A 19689-nucleotide genomic window follows, 5' to 3' on the forward strand; every position below is an offset into this window, starting at 1 on the left:
CTGATGCCACATGGATATTATATGCTGATTATGGCAAGATCCCATTACCATTCTGGCTGCTACATTCAGAGTAGGGTTGCCATCCTCCAGGTAATAGCAGAAGATCTCCTGCTATTACAACTGATATCCAGTCGATAGAGATCAGTTTACCTGGAGAAAATGGCCACTTTGTCAATTGGACTCTATGGCATTGAAGTCCCTCCCCTCCCAAACCCTGCTCTCCTCAGGCTCCGCCCAAAAACCTCCCACCGATGGCAAAGAAGGACCTGGCAACCCTAATTCAGAGTCAACTGAAATTTCCTAATCCTCTTCAATGATATCCCTGCACAGTGTATAATAGTCCAATCTAGATGTTACCAGAGTGGGCATGACTGTCATGTTCGCCAGGAATGGCTACTACTCCCTTCTTTTCAAGAGATAAATTTCAGGAACACCACAATTTCAGAAGTGCCTTGCTTCATTTCTGGTATTTTTGATCCACTACGAACAGGGAATCATGGGCACTGTTTCAGAGTGGAAATATCTGAATGCATATTCCTAGTGATGGTGGCAAAGAAAACTTACTTTTCCAACACCAGTGCTTTCATGAGATAATGTTTAGCAATATTATTCCAGTTTATAAGAGGCTTGTTACATCCAGGCCCCTAGGAACAAACATCAGATATATCAGAAGCATGCTGTCACAAATTTGCTGAAGACATTTGGTGAAATAATATACATCAGTTTCAACATGATCTCTATATTAACTATATCTGGATCCTTCAGGTTTCTGCGGAGACTGCAAACTGAGAACAAAGACAAAATACACAGAGCTTTGCGATCCAGATGCAGAAGGAAGCAATGATAAGGGCACTTCTTAAAAGGCCATCTGGCCAAAACAGCTACCCAACTTGCCATTTCTAAATAAATTCTGGAGAAGGTAGTGGCTTCTCAGCTGCAGGTGTTTTTTGAAGCTAACTAGCTAGTTTCCTTCCAGTCTGGTAATCATCCTGGGAATGATACAGAAATAACCTTGGTTGCCATGAAGGATAAATTATGCCAGTCTACTAGAAATCCTACTCTATTGGTCTTTCTAGACCTCTCTGCAATTTTGGACCGATCATTGTATACTTCTGGACTATAGATTCCATTTCTCATCAAACTTATCACTGTGAGCTAATCAGTAATATGTTTGCATTGCTAGGGTTGCCAGGTCCCTCTTTGCCACAGGTGGGAGGTTTTTGGGGTGGAGCCTGAGGAAGGAGAGGTTTGGGAAGGGAGGGACTTCAATGCCATAGAGTCTAATTGCCAAAGCGGCCATTTTCTCCAGGTGAACTGATCTGTGTCGCCCGGAGATCAGTTGTAACAGCAGGAGATCTCCAGCTAGTACCTGGAGGTTTAAACCAATGATCCTAGAGGGGAATGAAGGTACTAAAATGTCCAAAAAGCTAACCTATGTCAAGTAGTACCTTCTACTGGAGGTTGCCAACCCTATGCATTGCATCAAGCAATGTAAAGAGGTACCGATTGATCAGAAGTCAACTCAAAGCTGATCTGGGGTTCTGAACCAGTTTCTCTCAGCAAAATAGCTACAAAGTGAAGTTCCTTCACCAATAACTTAAAAAGCATTTTTCCGACAAATAAATCTCTATTTTTCCCCAAGACGGCTTGTCTATGCTCTTCTTCTCTCTGAAGCAACACTAGACAACTAAAGAGTCAGTTCAAGATGATATCACATCTCTGTGATTAGGCCATTCTTTCCTGCTGCAATAATGCAGTTCTTCTTTAGACAGTTCATAGGGCTAAAGAACAGAGGAAAACAGGGGCAATCATTTGGCCTTTGGTGGCACTCAACGGCTCTCCCCAACAGCTGCTTCTAACCTAACTTCCCTACTTTAAAAGGCTTCTATGTTCTAGCAGCTGCAATGAAGCAAATTAAAATAGTGTGGTCCTTGATGATAAGGTGCTATCAAGGCATGGTATCCCTTAACTCACTCTGGCTAGTGTGATCATCAAAAGCAGCCCACTCCACTCATTCAGGTTAGTTAAGTTTTTCAAATCAGAATCTGTGGTTTGAAGTTGTTTATTAACCACAGTTGGCTTTATTCCTGTTTGTTCCCCAGCTCAGCCCTTGCTGCAATGCAAGCTGGGATACCAGCTGGGTCTTTGAAGAGAGGGTAGGGGAAAGAGGAAAAGCCATGAAACTAAAACAAACCAGCATCTGAATGATGATCTCTGCGACAAACCCTGGTTTCGCAAACAAACAATTGTTAAATTAAACTATGGTTTTGCATTATGTTTGAACTAGCCTAAGGACATCATTGTTAATTCTCGAGCCATTATTTCACACATATTTCTGTCCTTGAATATACCCATCAATAAACATTTCAGATGCATAAAAGTAACTCCTAGACTGATGCATTGGTACAGTTTGAACGTCTAACAGCTTCCCCTGAATCATGTTGCTCAGAGGAGAGGAAATTGAGGATAAGAGTTGAAATAGATTAGAAAAGCTGTAAATGTTTCCCTCTTGGTGCTTTTCCTTTTTTAAACTGTGCTCCTGAAGTTCCCATTCACTTTGGAGTTACAGTACCAATCCACTTTTCTTCTGCCTGTGGACAAATCAATAGCAAATCACTCATTACTCACTGAGTACATAGGAAACAAATCTGTAGAAGTCTAGATCAAAGACAGTGCTTATGGCCTCCCAAATTGAAGCTTACTACCTATAAATCATCACTACCTTTAGTCTCTGGAGAAGTCCAAAATGACTCTGCTAAGAAACCAACGTAAAGAGTTCACAGAACTTTCTCCCCATCTCATTTGTTGTTGTTTGTTAACTTTGCATATTCTGTACCAGAAAACCTCATTGTTGTTTTGTAGGGTTACTTTACACATGCTTCTACATCAGTTGATTCCTCAGCAGTAGATGATGAGTAGCCCATTCCTGAGCCATTCAGTGGCTGGGGACGGCGTGGATGCGCCGCCCCCATGGCGCCTCCAAAGAGGTTCCCCAACCTCCAAAAGGCTTATAAAAAGCCTTTTTAAATGTAAAAAGTAAAAAAAATGGGGCATTTTCCCGCATTGAGAATAGCGAGGCTGCGCCAGGAAAAACGCTGTTGCTGGAGGAGGCATTGCCGGCCTGGAGGGGTTTTGGAAGCTGATTAACGTCAGCTCCGCCAGGGCCGTTCTAACAGCATTATGTGCCCCTGGGCAAACCAGTGTGCTGGGGCCCCTGTGACAACCACTCACAGGAATAAAAAGTTTAGTATAGTCTAGACTACTGTGTAGTAGTGTTTATTTATGGCAAGTCGCTTAACACACACAGATTAGCATAGGGCCCCTATGCTCGTGCGGGCCCCGGGCAAGTGCCCATCGGGCCCATGCATTAAGATGGCCCTGAGCTCCGCCAGGGAATGTCCCCCCATACCGGTGCCACATGTCTCTTCTGGGATTTACATGCCGGAGAGACTGGGCTGCCAGGGGAGCGGCCTGCAGCTCCATGGTGCCCAAGCGCTGACGGAACTCCCCCCACTGCCAGCATAAGTGCCTATAGATAGACAGACAGACAGTTTATTTGCGGCCCTTGGCCAGATAAAAGAAGATACATGGACTAAAATGGTCTTACCGACAAAGGTTTACAGCCCGAGTCAAGTCACTTAAAAAAATAAAATAAAATAAATAACATCCAAGTTCCATCTGCCATTTGGACTAAGAGACTACTCTGTGGCAACGAATTTTCATTGCAGCCATACAAAATTTTGCTACCTGAGAGGTGATTGAGGGATTATCTCCTTGTAGGAGCTTTTCTATCTTTTCTCTTTCCCTGTCAGGTCCCATTCTCAGTATGAGGGGCTCAATAAACGGGGTATAGTGTAAAAGTTACAGTTCAGGAGAACATGTTCAGTGGTTTCTAAATCTCCGGATTTGCAGGGGCATAGTCTCTCTGCCCTGGGTATCTTCTTGAATTTCCCCTCTAACATAGCAGAGGGTAAGGCTGCACACCATAAGTGCCTCTTATCATGAAATAAGAGGCACTTACGCTGGCAGTGGGGTCACGCCACCTCTTAAGCTGTCTCGGCCTTCCACTTCAGGAATGGGCTCTAAATGTCTGAACTGGCTTAACTGAAAAATACTGTATTTGGAACCAGGTCTGGCATCAGCATCCTCTGAGATGGGGCAGCTGCCAGGGTCCAGGGCTTCTGGTGGGGCATGCTGCCACTGACCTGTACCCACGTGCCTGCCCTGCCACCTACCTATGTGCTCTTCTCCCCATCTGCTTGGTGCTCTACCGCCCATGCTCATTGCCACATTCACTGCCCAGCATTGTTCGGGAAGGACATGCAGGTAGTACAGAGTGATGTTGCTTTGGGCAGTGATGCTGCACAGTGCCATTGGAGAAAGGGCATATGGGAGAACTCATGAGAAGAACACTTAGGCAGACAGGTGGGTGCCTAGTGGCAGTCATAGGAGGGGACGGGCCCTGGGAATTCTCTGCCCAGGACCCTCTGCTTGGACCAGCCCTGTTTGGAACAATATCTGTAGTGTCACATTTGTGATGATACCTTATTCCCACATACAAGCATTTGATGTGGCATCCATGAAGTGAAATTGTGCATTATCTGTCTCTTACAGTTTTATCCCCAACGACCTCACAGCAGTTCTTTCCCTCTTTTTGTTCCTGTAACTCTTGCAGAAAGTTTTCAGGAAGAAAGACCACCCAGACAAAATACTCAGTACTGTAAACCAGTTTCCCCCAAAATATACAGTACCTTCAGTGAATACTGCTACATCTAGAGTTGCCAGGTCCTCTTCGTCTCCGGCGGGATGTTTTGGGGGCAGAGCCTGAGGAGGGCGGGGTTTGGGGAAGAGAGGGACTTCAGTGCCATAGAGTCCAATTGCCAAAGCGGCCATTTTCTCCAGGTGAACTGATCTCTATCAGCTGGAGATCAGTTGTAATAGCAGGAGATCCCTCCCCTGCCCAAACTCCGCTCTCCTCAGGCTCCGTCCCAAAAACTTCCTGCCAGTGGCAAAGAGGGACGTAGCAACCGTACTTCCAATTTATGCATTTTCATCTTTGCATGCCAATAAATCAGTGTTATATATTATGCTCATACCATTAATATAAATAACATATACAAATATATAAAAACTGAAATATCTGTACACGAAACAAAAAAAATTAACAAAAAATGAAAGGCAGAGAACTATAAATATTGACAAACATATAATTAAATATAAAATGAAATAGAATTTACACCACTTGCGTATCCCTATGTTCTGATGGGGAGGAAAGGTAGCATGTTATAGCCCTATCTCATCAGATCTCAAAAGCTAAGCAGTGTTAGTATTTGGAAGGGAGTCCTCCAAGGAAGACTCTGCAGAGGAAAGCACACACACACATTTTAAATGGCTATTCATGACACATTTGACCAGATATTTGTATCTGAACCTAAAGAGGTACAGGAATTTTAAAAGGGTACAAGAAAGAGTCAGCTCCAGAGCTCAACAGTTGCACTGGGAAAATACAAGTTGGAAGCCTGCAAGGATTCTCAGAGGACATTTCATTTCCCTTCTGTATCCCCCTCTCCACACTATTTCTTCTTTCCTTTCCCCTGGCTGTCCCTCCACCATCCGTGTGCCTGACAGAAACTAACACTTGGAAAGCTTGGACAATATTGTTGTGCTTGCCTAACAATTTATAGAGTGGTTACTCAGATCGCAGACTACTATTGTGAAATCTTAGTGGGCATCAGTCTCTTAAAGCTACAGATGCTGCTTCTATTAATTTTGAAGTTTATATTCTCCTCCCTACCATATTTCTTTTAGAATTCAGATTTTTCTAGTACTGGGGCTTTCCCCAGGTTTGTAGAGCAATCCTCCAGTTGCGTCTCTGGTCCAGGTTTGTAGATTTTAAAACCTGGTTCAAAATTAGATACAACAAGTGGAAAAACCACAAGGGAAGGGCCGTTCTATTCTATCACTTGCTGGGCCACCCATCTGCCACTCAGCAACCCTGCCTGCAGTGCCACTGCCTTCATTTGCCTGACTCACCTGGCAGTGATGTCCTTTTCTTACCTTTCCCTACCTGCCCTGCAGTGCTGCCTGCTCCATTTGATTGGTTCACATGGCAACTATGAGGGTGGCAGTGGTTCCTGGCTCTTCCCACCTGTCTTCCTGCCATGCCACTAATTTTCCTCCTGGCTACTGTGGCAGAGGCTCTCGCTCCTCCTCCCCCCACACAGTGCTGTTGCCATCTACCTGGCTCACATAAGGGCAGGACAGTAGCTACAAGGAAGGCAGCCCTTAGAGAAGCTTGGAAAGCTTGGCCATAGTAGGATCATTATTCCTGCTGTCTTTTCTTCTGGCTGTTGCTCAACCTGGGCTGACCATCCATTCTTCTTGGTGACTAACAGTGCATTCCTGACTGGAATGCCTGTGCTGGGCTTAGGTGGCAACACAGCGACGTTGCCTCCTAAAGAGGGTTTGGCACCGCCAAAACCTCCGCCCTGCGCAAAAAATCAGTGCAACCCTCATAGGGTTGCATGGAAGATACACCACCTAAAAGGTGGCGTATCTCGGCCAAAAAAGGGGGGTGTTCCCGAACCGTAACGGCTCAGGAGGCCGCCTAACGGTGGCCCTGCCCCGCGGCCAGCACCATAACGCCCTGGGGATGCCTCCCGGGATGCCGTGACACCCCAGAATGCGTCCTGGGCTGACGCTGTGGCCTTTGCCGGTGTACAGATGCCGGTGGCAGGCTCCATTGGTGTTTTGGCCTTGGCGTTGCAGCAGCAATGGCTGGCAACCGGCCCTACATGCCGGCGCTGGGGCCACAAACACCGGTGTGCACCATCCGGATGCTGGCGCTGTGGGCCCTTGCGCCAGCTTAGGCCTTCACCAGCCTCCAAAGGCCTTTGGTGCGGGCCACCAGCACATCTCAGGAATGCGCTGTAAGTAAGCATAAAGCTTTCTTTTACCGTGTGAGTAGGAGAGTAGTTCATTTTATTGTATTTTTAACAGATTCCTATTTAATTATATATTGAGCTAGAATGTCTTCAAAGGAAAACCTTTCCTAATTGTATTGAAGTGGCGAAGAAACTTTTTGATGATTCCAAGAAATTGAAACTTTTCTGTTCCTGACTTTCTCAGTGTAATTACTTTTCATATAGTGTGTTCAGTGCCCCTTTGGAGCATGTATGGAGCGCCACGAGTCATTCCCAAAGAATCATTTCCACCCACAATCTAAGGACTAAATGTTTCTGGGAAAGGAATGGTAAACAAACTGAATAGGGGGGTTAAATATGACATTACCATAATCATGTTATATAAATATTGAAAATACTTACATCAATATAACTCTCAATGTGGCTCCTTCTGTGGATACTTAGATCCAGAGACTGGAGCCATGGACAGACAAGATACATCTTCTTACAAACCTGAGAAAAGCCCCAGGTTCGCTAAATAAATAAATAAATTTTAAAAATCTGAAATTTAAAAATACACCGGGGGCTTAAAAAAACCCCCAAAATTATAGAAGTGTCTGTAGCTTCTGTACCTCAGTGGCCATTGCTAGGCAACCAAAAGCAAATATTGGTAGCTTCCAAGCCTTTCTTCTGTTAGATAAAATAATTGGGGCGAGATGCAGGGCCTTTTCCATGGATGCTTTGCCCTTTGAGGTAGGACTCATTGAGGCCAGGCCTGACAGCAAACCATCAGGTGACTTACAATCAAGTTACTTCCATGACTCACCATGAAAGTCAGTCAGGTGTAGTTTCATGCTACGATATGGAAGACCCAGCTTTGAATTCCTACTCTATCGTGGAATCTCACTGGGTGAGTATATTGTCTCAGCATATTTTATGTATGCTGTGAAGGATAAAGATTTCTTTTCATACCTCACCATGGTGTAGAACCTACATGCCCAAGCCCTTTGCATACAGATTTCAAGTGAGGAATTAGTAGTAGAAGAGTTGGTTTTTATATGCCAACTTTCTCTACCACTTAAGGAAGAATCAAACTGGTTTACAATTGCCTTCCCTTCCCCTCCCCAGAACAGACACCCTGTGAGGTAGGTGGGGATGAGAGAGTGTGAGTAGCCCAAGGTTACCCAGCTGGCTTCATGGGTTGGAGTGAGAAAACAAATCCAGTTCACCAGATTAGCCACCACCACTCATGTGGAGGATGGGGAATCAAACCCGGTTCTCCAGATCAGAGTCCATCACTCCAAACCACCGCTCTTAACCGCTACACCATGTAAGTAACAATGCAATCCTAAACAGAATTACACCCTTCTAAATCTAATGAAGTCAATGGGTTTAGGAAAGTGTTACTCCATTTAGGATTGCTCTGTAAATTAACAAGTATGTAAAAAAAAAAAATCACTCTTATTCCTTTCTCCCTTCCTTCTTTCCATGAGTGTTAGAGTCCATGTTAAGGCTATGCCTTCTGTTGAAAGTCTCTGAGGGTTCATCAAAAGAAGGCAGGTTAAGCACATTACATCTGGAATTATGTCTCTTCACAATTGGTATTGTCTGTTCACTCTGTGACATGAAGACCAGGAACCTCAATTATTCTTTGATCTTCCCCACAAGCAAGATAATAATTGGAAGTTGACAAAATTCATGCTCAGGTTGGAGGATATTGATTTCTGTTTGTCTTGCATCTTAGCATCTGGACTGCAATTGTCATGTATACTAAAACATGAAATTTATTGTTTCATACAGGTTTTACTAAATCAGCTTACATGGACAGGGGTTATTGGCAGCTTTTTCATTATTAAACATAGTAAGGCTAAGGGATCTGATTATCTTTTTTTTTTTTTAGAGAGAGCCTGCAATAATTTGCATGTATGCCAATAAATACAGCTCATTATATATTGCAAGAATAATTTAAAATCTATGTTGTTCTTGGGGAGCTCCTAACAAAATTGCTTTCCAATTACTTCTTAGCATTCAGTGCCTATTTTTTTTCTAGAAAGCTAAATGCTATCTTTGTGCACAATTTGCAAAAGGTTCTGCTGTGTCAACGTAACCTTCAACTTCTTCCTCCACAACATGTCAGCAGAGACACAGCTATGACACAGGCAAGTGGGTGAAGAAGGCATTATGTGGCCCCAAACCGGGTTGCCAGGTCTCCCGCTATATGATTTAACCACAGAGTTTTGTAAATTTTAGAGCGTCCCATGACATCACTTCCACGTGTTTCACATAGTATGTTCAGTGCTTCTTTGGAATATGTATGGAGTACCACGAGTCATTCTCAAAGAATCATTTCCACCCACAATCTAAGGACTAAATATTTCTGGGAAAGGAATGGTAAACAGACTGAATAGGGAGGTTAAATATGGCAGTATCACAATCATGTTATGTAAATATTGAAAATACTTATATCAATCTAATTCTCAGTGTGGGCTCATCTGTGGATACTTAAATCCAGAGACTGGAGCCATGGACAGACAAGATACATGTTTCTTCGAGTGTCCCATGACATCACTTCCATACTTTTCATATAGTGTGTTAAATGTTCCTTTGGAATATGCCTTCCAGTTATTACCAGGACCTTTAGACATCACTTCCAGTTATTACTAGGAGTGACATCAACATGCCAGGGTGATGCCAGCATGCAAGTCCCCATCCCTAAATTACTTCCTGGGGTTGCCAGCTGTGGCCCAGGCTATGCAATCATTGCTTTAAAAGCACTTTTCCTGGAGATTCACATCAACACCATTGAACGATGTTTGGATTGAATTTACAGTTATACAGATTAATGTCTAAAATAATAATTGGATTGGGTTTACGGTATAGTACGCTATTCCTGGGAAGGAATGCTATGATACAGGCACCTTAAACTCTACATTACTGGGACATAATAACCAAATAGACTTCACAACATTAAAATGAAACTGTATCTTTTCAGAAACACTGGCTTTCTTTATCGAAAGAACATGAAGGCTTTCAAAAAAAAAAAAGAGAAAAACAAACCAGGCTTTCTTCATGTGCATTTTAGAATCTTGATATATTTCCCATTTTCTGTTTGGAGTTATTTGCGGTACCAGTGTTATCGATGGAACTGCATTACCTGCTTACAGGTGCCACTGGAATTTCTGTCCATTTCGGAAAGGAATGAACTGCATATGGTTCATGGACCACAGATAGCTCTGATGGGCCATTTGAAAGAGCAATAAGCCTTCTTTGGAATTCCAAAAAAGTCCACCAGAGCTGTCTACCAGTACGTATATTTTGACAATGAGCTTCCTAATTACCCACAGCAGTGGAAATAGGAATGGTTGGACAATACACATGAACTCATTTGCTATCTGCTAGTAAGTCACGGGGTCACTATTTCAAGAATCTGTCTGCTTACACTCTGTCTGGTGCTGAATTAGTTCTCTTGGGAATACAGCAGGAAGGAGAGCACTCTGGTATTTCCTCCAGCAACCACACAGAGAAAAGAGAGAGCAGATTGTGACACCATTTTTTTTTACACACCAGAAAGTAGATGAGAAAAAGAAGAAGAAACTTCCATATATGTGTTTCTTCCCTTAAGAAAGTTCGCTGCGGACATGCCATCTTTTAAAGAAGAGTTGGTTTTATATGCCGGCTTTCTCTACCACTTAAGGAAGAATCAAACCAGTTTACAACCACCTTCCCTTCTCCTCCTCACAATGGACACCCTGAGAAGTAGGTGGGGCTGAGAGAGCTCAAAGAGAGCTGTGACTAGCCCAAGGTCACCCAGCTGGCTTCATGTGTAGGAGTGGGGAAACCAACACAGTTCACCAGATTAGAGTACGCCGCTCTTGTGGAAGAGTGCGGAATCAAACCCAGTTGTCCAGATTAGAGTCCGCTGTTCCAAACCATCGCTCTTAACCACTGCACCATGCTGGCTATCTCTGGTAAGTCAGTCCCATAACTGATATGAGGTGCTGACATAAGGTGCTGGTTTCAAGGCATTTGACATAAGAGCTGCAGTTGCAGTATTGGGAAGAATATTTGCCTGGATTCTGGGAGACCTACTGTCAGAAATAACAGTACTGGGCTCAGTATCGGTACAGGGCAGTTTCCTACACTCATCCACAGTCGGTTTTAAATTTGCTTGAGCTCTAGTTGTTCGCACCACCACTGCATAGTAATCAGTCCAGTAGCTTAAACAGTGCTGAATTTCCCTTGTGTATGATGCCTCTTTATATGTCGTTATGTTTGTCCCTATTTTTATGCACTGTTTATGCAATTCAATATCACATTAGATTTTCAAGAAAATATTTTCATGCAATCTGAACGGTCAAGGTTTTTTTTTAAAGCACATTTTGGAAAGTGTTATTAGAGGTTAACCGTTTTGAATGGTTTCCAAAGAAATGATGAATGGTACATGTTGTTTTTAAAATGCCAGAACATTGTTAGGGAGAACTGACTAATTTTTTCTGTAATATTGATTGACTATTTTTTTCTGTAATATTGCTACTGGGGTCCAAAAATGAAATATTTATTGGTAGATAGATTTGTATGCTGCAGTAAGAGTCATAAATTTGGCAAACATTGCCAATTACCGGTAATTATTAAGAACAGAAGAGATCCTGGGGGAATATCAGACAATTCTTACATGTACTGGTTTGGCTAAAAGACATCTGAAAGCCTACGATACGTCTTCAGGACTTCTCCAAATGCCATCCTCATTTTCATCATTTACCATGCCACAGTTACAAATAGCAAAAACAAACCTCAAGACATTGTTTCTGACATTTTCCACTATATTTCCCAAAATTATACTAATTATCTGCAAGTGTCAACATTCACCGAATTGCTAAAATTTTCCATAACATATAGATGCAGATAAATTAAGGCCCTGCTGAAGCCAGGGAAGGCTGAATGTCATGATCATTTTCTTACCCTGTAGAATACACCTTTACCAACAGCTTTGAGGGGGACATTTTGCAGTTGGGGTGGGGGGGGGCACTGCAGAAACAAAGCACCCTTCTAACACACATTCTGGCAACTCCTTCTTCTTACCTACATGGCATTCATTAATGCATTCAGTAATGTTCTTTTTTTGCAGTGCTGATCAGCTTCAGCTATAGTGCCATTTTTTGTATCAATGAAAAGCCTTTTGCCTAATTACATCATCACACAACCATTCTACTTTGACTAAAAGACAACATCACTTAAGGCAAGCAAAGCTAGTTCAGAGTGAGGGCAATGCAGACTGAAGGAAGCAGTGCCCCGCTCAAAAATGTTTGCTGTCTGTGAGTGGTTTTAAATGCCATTTAAACAGAGGAAGCATGTTACGTGGGAGGCCCATGGCACAGAGTGGTAAGCTGCAGTACTGTAGTCCAAGCTCTGCTCACAACCTGAGTTCGATCCCTGAGCTGACAGTGTAACAGCTTTTTCTCTCTCACTCCCCTTTCCCATATGCCTTCCTGAGCCATCCTGAAACCTATGGGGATGACCCGAAACACAGGACCCCCCCCCAAAAAAAAGCTACAGACTAACTTCTTGGAGTGTATCCAAAGTATTAAATCTGGGGTATTTGTAAAATTCCAGCACTCCGGATGCAGCCCACATCATCTTTTGTCAATTGACATCATCTTGCAAACTCATCACTTAAAATCTTCTCACCAGTGCATTGATACTTTGGCTTCCAATGCTTATAATTTCCCCAACTAGCTGTGAAGTTCAAATTACCCAACTAGATTCCAACTTTGCTCCCACCCCCAGTCCAACCCCAGTCCAGAAAGGTTGAAGTATTCTAGTACCAGGATTTTCAGAGTATAAAAGTACCCCTGATTCCCCTGGTACTTTGCTAACAGGATCCCCACCTACTGCGCTGTGATACTCCACAGGCCCCTTCTCGGAGACTTCAAGCGAGCCTCGGTCTCTGCGCCTCTTTTTTTCCCCACTCTGCACCCCCACCGCTGACTGTGATTGCCTGACACACTGCTGTGTGTCGTTCATTTCCATTCCCCTGGACTTTCCTGGACCTCAGCTCTCAGTGGATCAGGCTTGTGTGTTTTATTGCCCCCCTTAGGAATTCCCTGAGTGAGCCTGTAGCACAGAGTGGTCAGCTGCAGTACTGCAGCCAAAAGCTCTGCTCATGACCTGAGTTCGATCCCAATGGAAGTTGGTTTCAGGTAACCGGAGCAAGGTTGACTCAGCCTTCCATCCTTCCAAGGTTGATAAAATGTGGATGGGGTTAAAATGTGGATGACTGTGGAAGGCAATGACAAGCCACCCCATAAGCATAGTCTGCCTAGTAAATGTTGGGATGTGATGTTACCCTATGGATCAGTAATGCCCCGGTGCTTGCACAGGGGACTATTTTTTTAATTTATTTTTTAGAATTTCCATAGTAGGTGTTAGGTAGCATTATTCATTCTCTCTCTCTCTCTCTCTCTCTCTCTCTCTCTCTCTCTCTCTCTTTCTCTCTTTCTCTCTTTCTCCCTCCCTACATGTTCACTTCCTAGCATACCTTTCTCTATCCCTACTGGCTCTATATTTTTCCCAAAAAAGATTTGTACTTTGTCTACTTTCCCCCAATTATTTTTGGGAATCTCTCTGTCCCCCATAACAAAGTGCTACTTAGAGCCAAGCTACAAGGGATGAGTCTATCCCATGGCTACTGATGCCATTTTTTTTATTGCAGTTCCTTAAAAATATCTGTGAGGCCCCAGTCCAGATAGTATGCATGGCATTACAAAGAAGAATAAAATTACAAAGAGGCAAATTACAAATCAAATTCACTGTCGAGAATGATATCAAAGGTTAAGAACAGTTGTTCTTAAAAATAAAACTGACATATAATGTCTAAAGTCTTGGCTATGCCTAAACTCATAGATTTATAGAGAAATGATCAATGTTCATCATATATTGGACTAATAATATTCAGGATAAATTGGCAACTAATATATCTTTTGTCAGATTATAATTTGATGAAATCAATGGCAATATTGGTATATATGAATTTAACATTATGTAGCTAGTTCATACTAGTATGCTATATCTACTTTGTACTTTTGGCTAAATATTTTTTATAATAAAAAGTATCAAAAATACAAAGGAACACTCCATAGGACTGAATGGCAGCAAATCTAAAACAGATACGCTTATCCATCCATCATCTTATCAACCAGAATGAGTACTTGGCTCCTTTAATGAGTTATTCATCATTTTCCAATCACTTAAAGGGAACTTCTTGAACCTAATTGTCTTGCCAGTTACAATTAGAGGTGTAACATGGTGGCTGAAAAGGTTTCCTGCTGCTTGCAGAGCAGGTCTTCCACCGTGTTGCAGGTAGGTGGATAACAATATAGGATGTGTTAGTGTATATCTTGCACTTAAGTGGTAAAAGGCACACTAACTTTAAAAAACCTTTTAGCTTTACCATTTTCAAAAGACAGGCAATTAAGTTATCTTGCTCTCCACCAACACTCCATACTTTTTGCAACTTCATCTATGCTTTCCTATACTCGAAGCTCCTGTATGTTTCTTTATTAGCTGAGATGGTATTTAGAAACAAAACTTCAGTTTCTAGGATCATTTGTTCATTTATTTAATGCTCTTAGACTAATCAGTCGTGAGCATAGGGAAAAGGTACACTATTAAACAGCATAATAATTAAATATACAAGCTCAAATATGGGAATTACATTTACAGCTTTCATAAAACATTGTTAAAATTTATATATACAAAATTGAACCATTTAAAATTTAGGAATATCATTTAATGCCATAGACATAAATTTTGCAACTGCCAAAGTCACATTTGGATCGGTGTCTACTAATAGCTTAACTGCCAGTTCCTGTTTTTCAATAAGTGCCCATTTCTGAATTTATTTAGCAATCCATTTTTTCTCGGACTGCATTATACTTTTTACAACTGATGAAGAAATAACAGATGGTACCTAGCTCCCCTGATTTGCAGTCGCAAAGCCGCTCAGAAAAGGGAATCCCTTTGAATCTGCCTGTTAGTTCCCCTAAAGGCAAGGCATTCATTCTGGCTTTTGAAAATAAAATTCTATATTTGAGTACTGTTAGAGAGCTACAGTATTCTGGTAGGGTCCTCAAAATTGGAAGACCCAATTAATATAATTTGCGCTCTACAGCATGTGATTCATTTATCAAATTTAAGAGTGCTAAGTTTAATTTGCTTGCATGCAGAGTGTAAATCCATTTGGTTAAAAGTTTCAAGGAAAAGACCTAATTTTTGTAATCTGTCATCCGTCAATTTCAACCATGAACTTTGAAAACCGTCTTTGTTCAGATAGTACAGGTAGCAGCCCACTGGAGAATGGTGGATTTTTAATCTAAGGGAAAAGGTTGTTATTCAGACCTTGGCCTCCAAAGATGGTTCAGCAATTTCTAGGCCAGAGACTCTTTTAGGGATATTTGACAATGAGCATAGGAAATAATTTAAACATGAGTTGTACCTTTCGTTTATCTTGGCTATGGTCAGTGGAGCAGCATATAATAAAATGGGTGCTTCCTTCGCGTGGAAAGCATGAATAGCAGCAGGTAAATAATTACCACCTGAAGTTTGAAAAAATCTCAAAAGGGCTAAAGAATGTATTGACGCTAACCTTTTAGTAGACAGTTTCCAGGATGTGGGAATCATCTGACAAAGCATTTCCCTGAAATGACTGTGCATTTCAGAAAGTTATCCCCCATGGTAGACATGTAATTTTTGCAAGTGCTGGATTTTGCAGGCTAACAGAGGTGTACAGAGTTCATGAAATGAGGTGCTTTAGCCCTGTGAGTCAGTTTCTCCCACACAGGAGTTACCTTAGCCAAGCCTATTCAGTCATCAGCTGGAAATCTGGGACACTATGGCTAGAAATGACTGAATATTCCATATTTTGCTTTTATATGTTCATTGATATTTTTGTCAATTATTTTACTTTCCACTGTTGGTTCTGTAGATTCATTTACATCGTGTATTGTTGAAGATCGTCATGATAGGAAAAGTTGGGGGCAGCAGGAAAAGAGGAAGACCCAACAAGAGATGGATTGACTCAATAAAGGAAGCCACAGCCTTCAATTTGCAAGATCTGAGCAAGGCTGTCAAAGATAGGACATTTTGGAGGACTTTCATTGGTTGCCATGAGTCGGAAGCGACTTGACGGCACTTAACACACACACACATTGTAGAAGAAGAGGAGTTGGGTTTTATACCCCAATTTTATCTACCTTTAAGGAGACTCAAACTGGCTTACAATTGCCTTCCTTTCCTCTCCCCACTACAGGTGCGGCTGAGAGAGTTTGGAGAGAACTGTGACTGGCCCAAGGTCACCCAGCATGTGAAGGAGTGGGGAAACCAACCCAGTTCACCAGATTAGAGTTTGCCATTCATGTGGAGGAGTGGAGAATCAAACCTAGTTCTCCAGATTAGAGTCCACTGCTCTTTACCACTACACCTTGCTGGCTCTTTATGGATATCGTACATTTTTATTTGCAATTTGTATGGTGTTTATACATACAGTGTACATCTTTACATCTACAGATAAACAGATACAACAAATAATGCTGATATATTGATATACAAAGAACATTGAACGTGAATACAGTTGGAGCAAGGTAACCAATAACAGTGTGAAAGTACAGAATCATGGGTTTAACTTGCATAAGACATAAGCAAAATCAAAACAAGATTTTGGGGTTAAAACAGCAGGGATGACATATTTGAAATCACTCTCAACTGCTGCTTTGAGGATGTGCCCCATGCTTGGTCTGTTTCAACCACCCTGCCTAATGCATGGATCAACAAGGGAGCAGAGAGAGCTGCAGAAGCTAGAGAGATGAAAGTAGGTGATATCCCCTGGAGAAAATGGGATGAGACCAGGCCTTTTAGACAGTTTCTGCCTTCTCCTAAAGGATGGGATAAAGACTTGCTATCTTCAGCAGAACCAACGATGAAGAACACAAGTAACAGTAATCAGAGCCAGTGTTGTACAGAGGTTAGAGCACTGGGAGACCAAAGTTAGAACATCTGGGAGACCAAAGTTTGGATCCCCACTCTACCATGGAAGCTCTATAAGACAGAAGATCTGGGTATTTGGAATTCAGAGCCTCCTTCTCCCCCCTTGCTTATTGTGCTTTGTGACTTCTCCTTTTATTTGTTTTGATTCACTCATTGCATTAAAGAGCAGGGAGGACCTCATCTATAAATGAGGACAGCCCTGTCTGACTCTGAGATATATTGCTGTGAATAATACTCACTTTAGGAATAAAAGAAAAGAAGGAGGAGGAGGAGGAAGAAGAAGAATTAAAGCAGCTTACAATCACCTTCCTTTCCCCTCCCCACAACAGACACCCTGTGAGGAAGGTGGGGCTTAGAGAGCGTGACTAGCCCAAGGTCACCCAGCTGGCTTCATGTGGAGGAGTGGGGAAACAAATCCAGTTCACCAGATTAGCCTCCACCGCTCATGTGGAGAAGTAGGGAATCTAACCCGGTTCTCCAGATCAGAGTCCACCGCTCCAAACCACCACTCTTAGCCACTACACCACGCTGGCTGGGCTGTCCATTGCATCCCTAATGATAACTATAATTATCAAGCAACAGTTGTGTCTTGCTGTTCTAATGCATCAAGGAAAAGGGCTGCATGATGCTGTCATTCAACCACTGCTTGGACTTATACTCTCAAGGAATGCTAATGTGAACAGATAGCTGACCTCAGCCTTGCCAAGATATGGGTTTCCCCCCTACGGATTGAAAGGGATGCTTAGAAAGCACCTGTTCTTAAAGGAATCTGGGGGGGAGTGTCCTGGTTTTTGTTTTTGTTTGTTTGTTTGTTTGTTGAGTAAGAAAACTACTTCCAACAATGGCAGAAGCCAAACGCTGTCTCAAAAGGGGGGGAAATGCTCATTACCTGAAAAAGATGCTTGCTATACATTAAGTCTTTGGATATTATGATAGCATTGCCCTGAGCTAACGGAGAAGCAACCTTGCTTAGTTACCAACAGCAGAGGAATGATGCAATTTCCCAGCATCTTCAGATGATCGGAGTTTGCCAGATGCAGGTAGCCGCAATTGCCCCGGGCATCTGTGATCCTGAATTACTGGAGGTTCAGAATGTGCACCCATGCCCCTACTGTTTCTCCGGCAAATCACGGAAGTGGTTGTTGCAGAGTAAGTGGCGTAGCAGATTTGTAGCACCATAAGCCCCTGTTTTGGCTGAGTGCATCCTTATCCATTTCGTTCCCATGGAATGTGCATTTCTAGCCAGTGCTGTGCATAATATGATTCTGCTAAAGAAGATTTAGTACGAGTCTCTAAGTACCTTGAGGGAGGGAAATAGGCAGATTTCATACTTGGATATTACATTTCATATTATGTGCTATAGTTAAGTGTCAGTTGTAATTTTATCATAGTGATTAGAAAGCCCTGCAGCTGCAGCTGAACTAGAAAACAAGCTGTGAAGTCTTTAGGATATCCTAAACAGTGCAGTTATCATTTTGCAGCAGTAAATCTGAAACTGCTGCATTTGCTCTGTGTCTTGGACAACCTCTGAAAATTGTTTTCAGGGGGGGGGGTAATGAAGGAGAAGCAAAAGCAGTTCTCCCTTAAATGGCACCAGAAATGAATATTTAAAATGGCAAATGTCTATGAGGATAATTAACACATTTCTGATGAAAGAAGCTGCCCCCCATAATCCTCGCAGACACTGGGCAAGTCATATTGCACTAAGAGATTATGATATAAGATAATGGGGAAAATATTTAGACATGCAAATCCATTTTTTACCTGCAGATCCTCTTCAGTGTTAGTTTAGGAAGGAGCTACATATTCCAGCTATTCGACTACAGCACAGTTCTGAAAACTGGACACCTGTACTGAGTTTTCCTTAACTGCTTAGTGTAGTAAATCCTATACCATGTTTGATATATCACCTCATGTATTGTCTTGCCCTTGCCAGTGTTAGCCAATGAGGGTGAGGAAATATATGTGATGGCTACTGGTATGGGTTATCATGCTTTCCTCTCCTTTTTGGCACCATTTCCCCCTCTATTCATGAGGGCAGCAAGCATTGTCTCTCTGTACATAGATGGCCCAGGCTAGCCCAGTATCATCAGATCCTGAAACCTAAGCATAGCCATCCCTGGTTAATAGTTTGATGGGAGATCACCAAGGAAGTCCAGGGTTGCTATAGTCATCCCTGGTTAATAGTTAGGGTTGCCAGGTTCCTCTTTGCCACCAGTAGGAGGTTTGGGGTGGAGCATGAGGAGGGCGGGGTTTGGGGAGGGGAGGGACTTCAATGCCATAGAGTCCAATTGCCCAAGTGGCTATTTTCTCCAGGTGAACTGATCTCTATCGGCTGGAGATCAGTTGTAATAGCAGGAGATCTCCAGCCAGTACCTGGAGGTTAGCAACTCTATTAATAGTTGGATAGAACACCACCAAGAAAATCCAGGGTTGCTGTAGTCATAGTCAGCCCTGGTTAATAGTTGGATGGGAGACCACCAAGAAAGTCCAGGGTTGCTTTTCAGAGGCAGGCAATGGCAAACCACCTGTGAATGTCTCTTGCCTTGAAAACCCCATCGGGGTCACTATAAGTCGGCTGCGACTTGACAGCACTTTCCATCACCACCACAGGAGTGATTTTATACATTGTGTTGGTCTGGAAATGTAAATGATATACCTGCTTTTTTTTCTTTTAACACATGTAAAAGGGGAGGGGGAACAAACAACATTTCTAGTAATCAGAGAGGAACTTCCACAGAAAAACTGC

This window comes from Euleptes europaea, chromosome 8, assembly GCF_029931775.1.
Source record: "Euleptes europaea isolate rEulEur1 chromosome 8, rEulEur1.hap1, whole genome shotgun sequence".
Classification (NCBI taxonomy): domain Eukaryota; kingdom Metazoa; phylum Chordata; class Lepidosauria; order Squamata; family Sphaerodactylidae; genus Euleptes; species Euleptes europaea.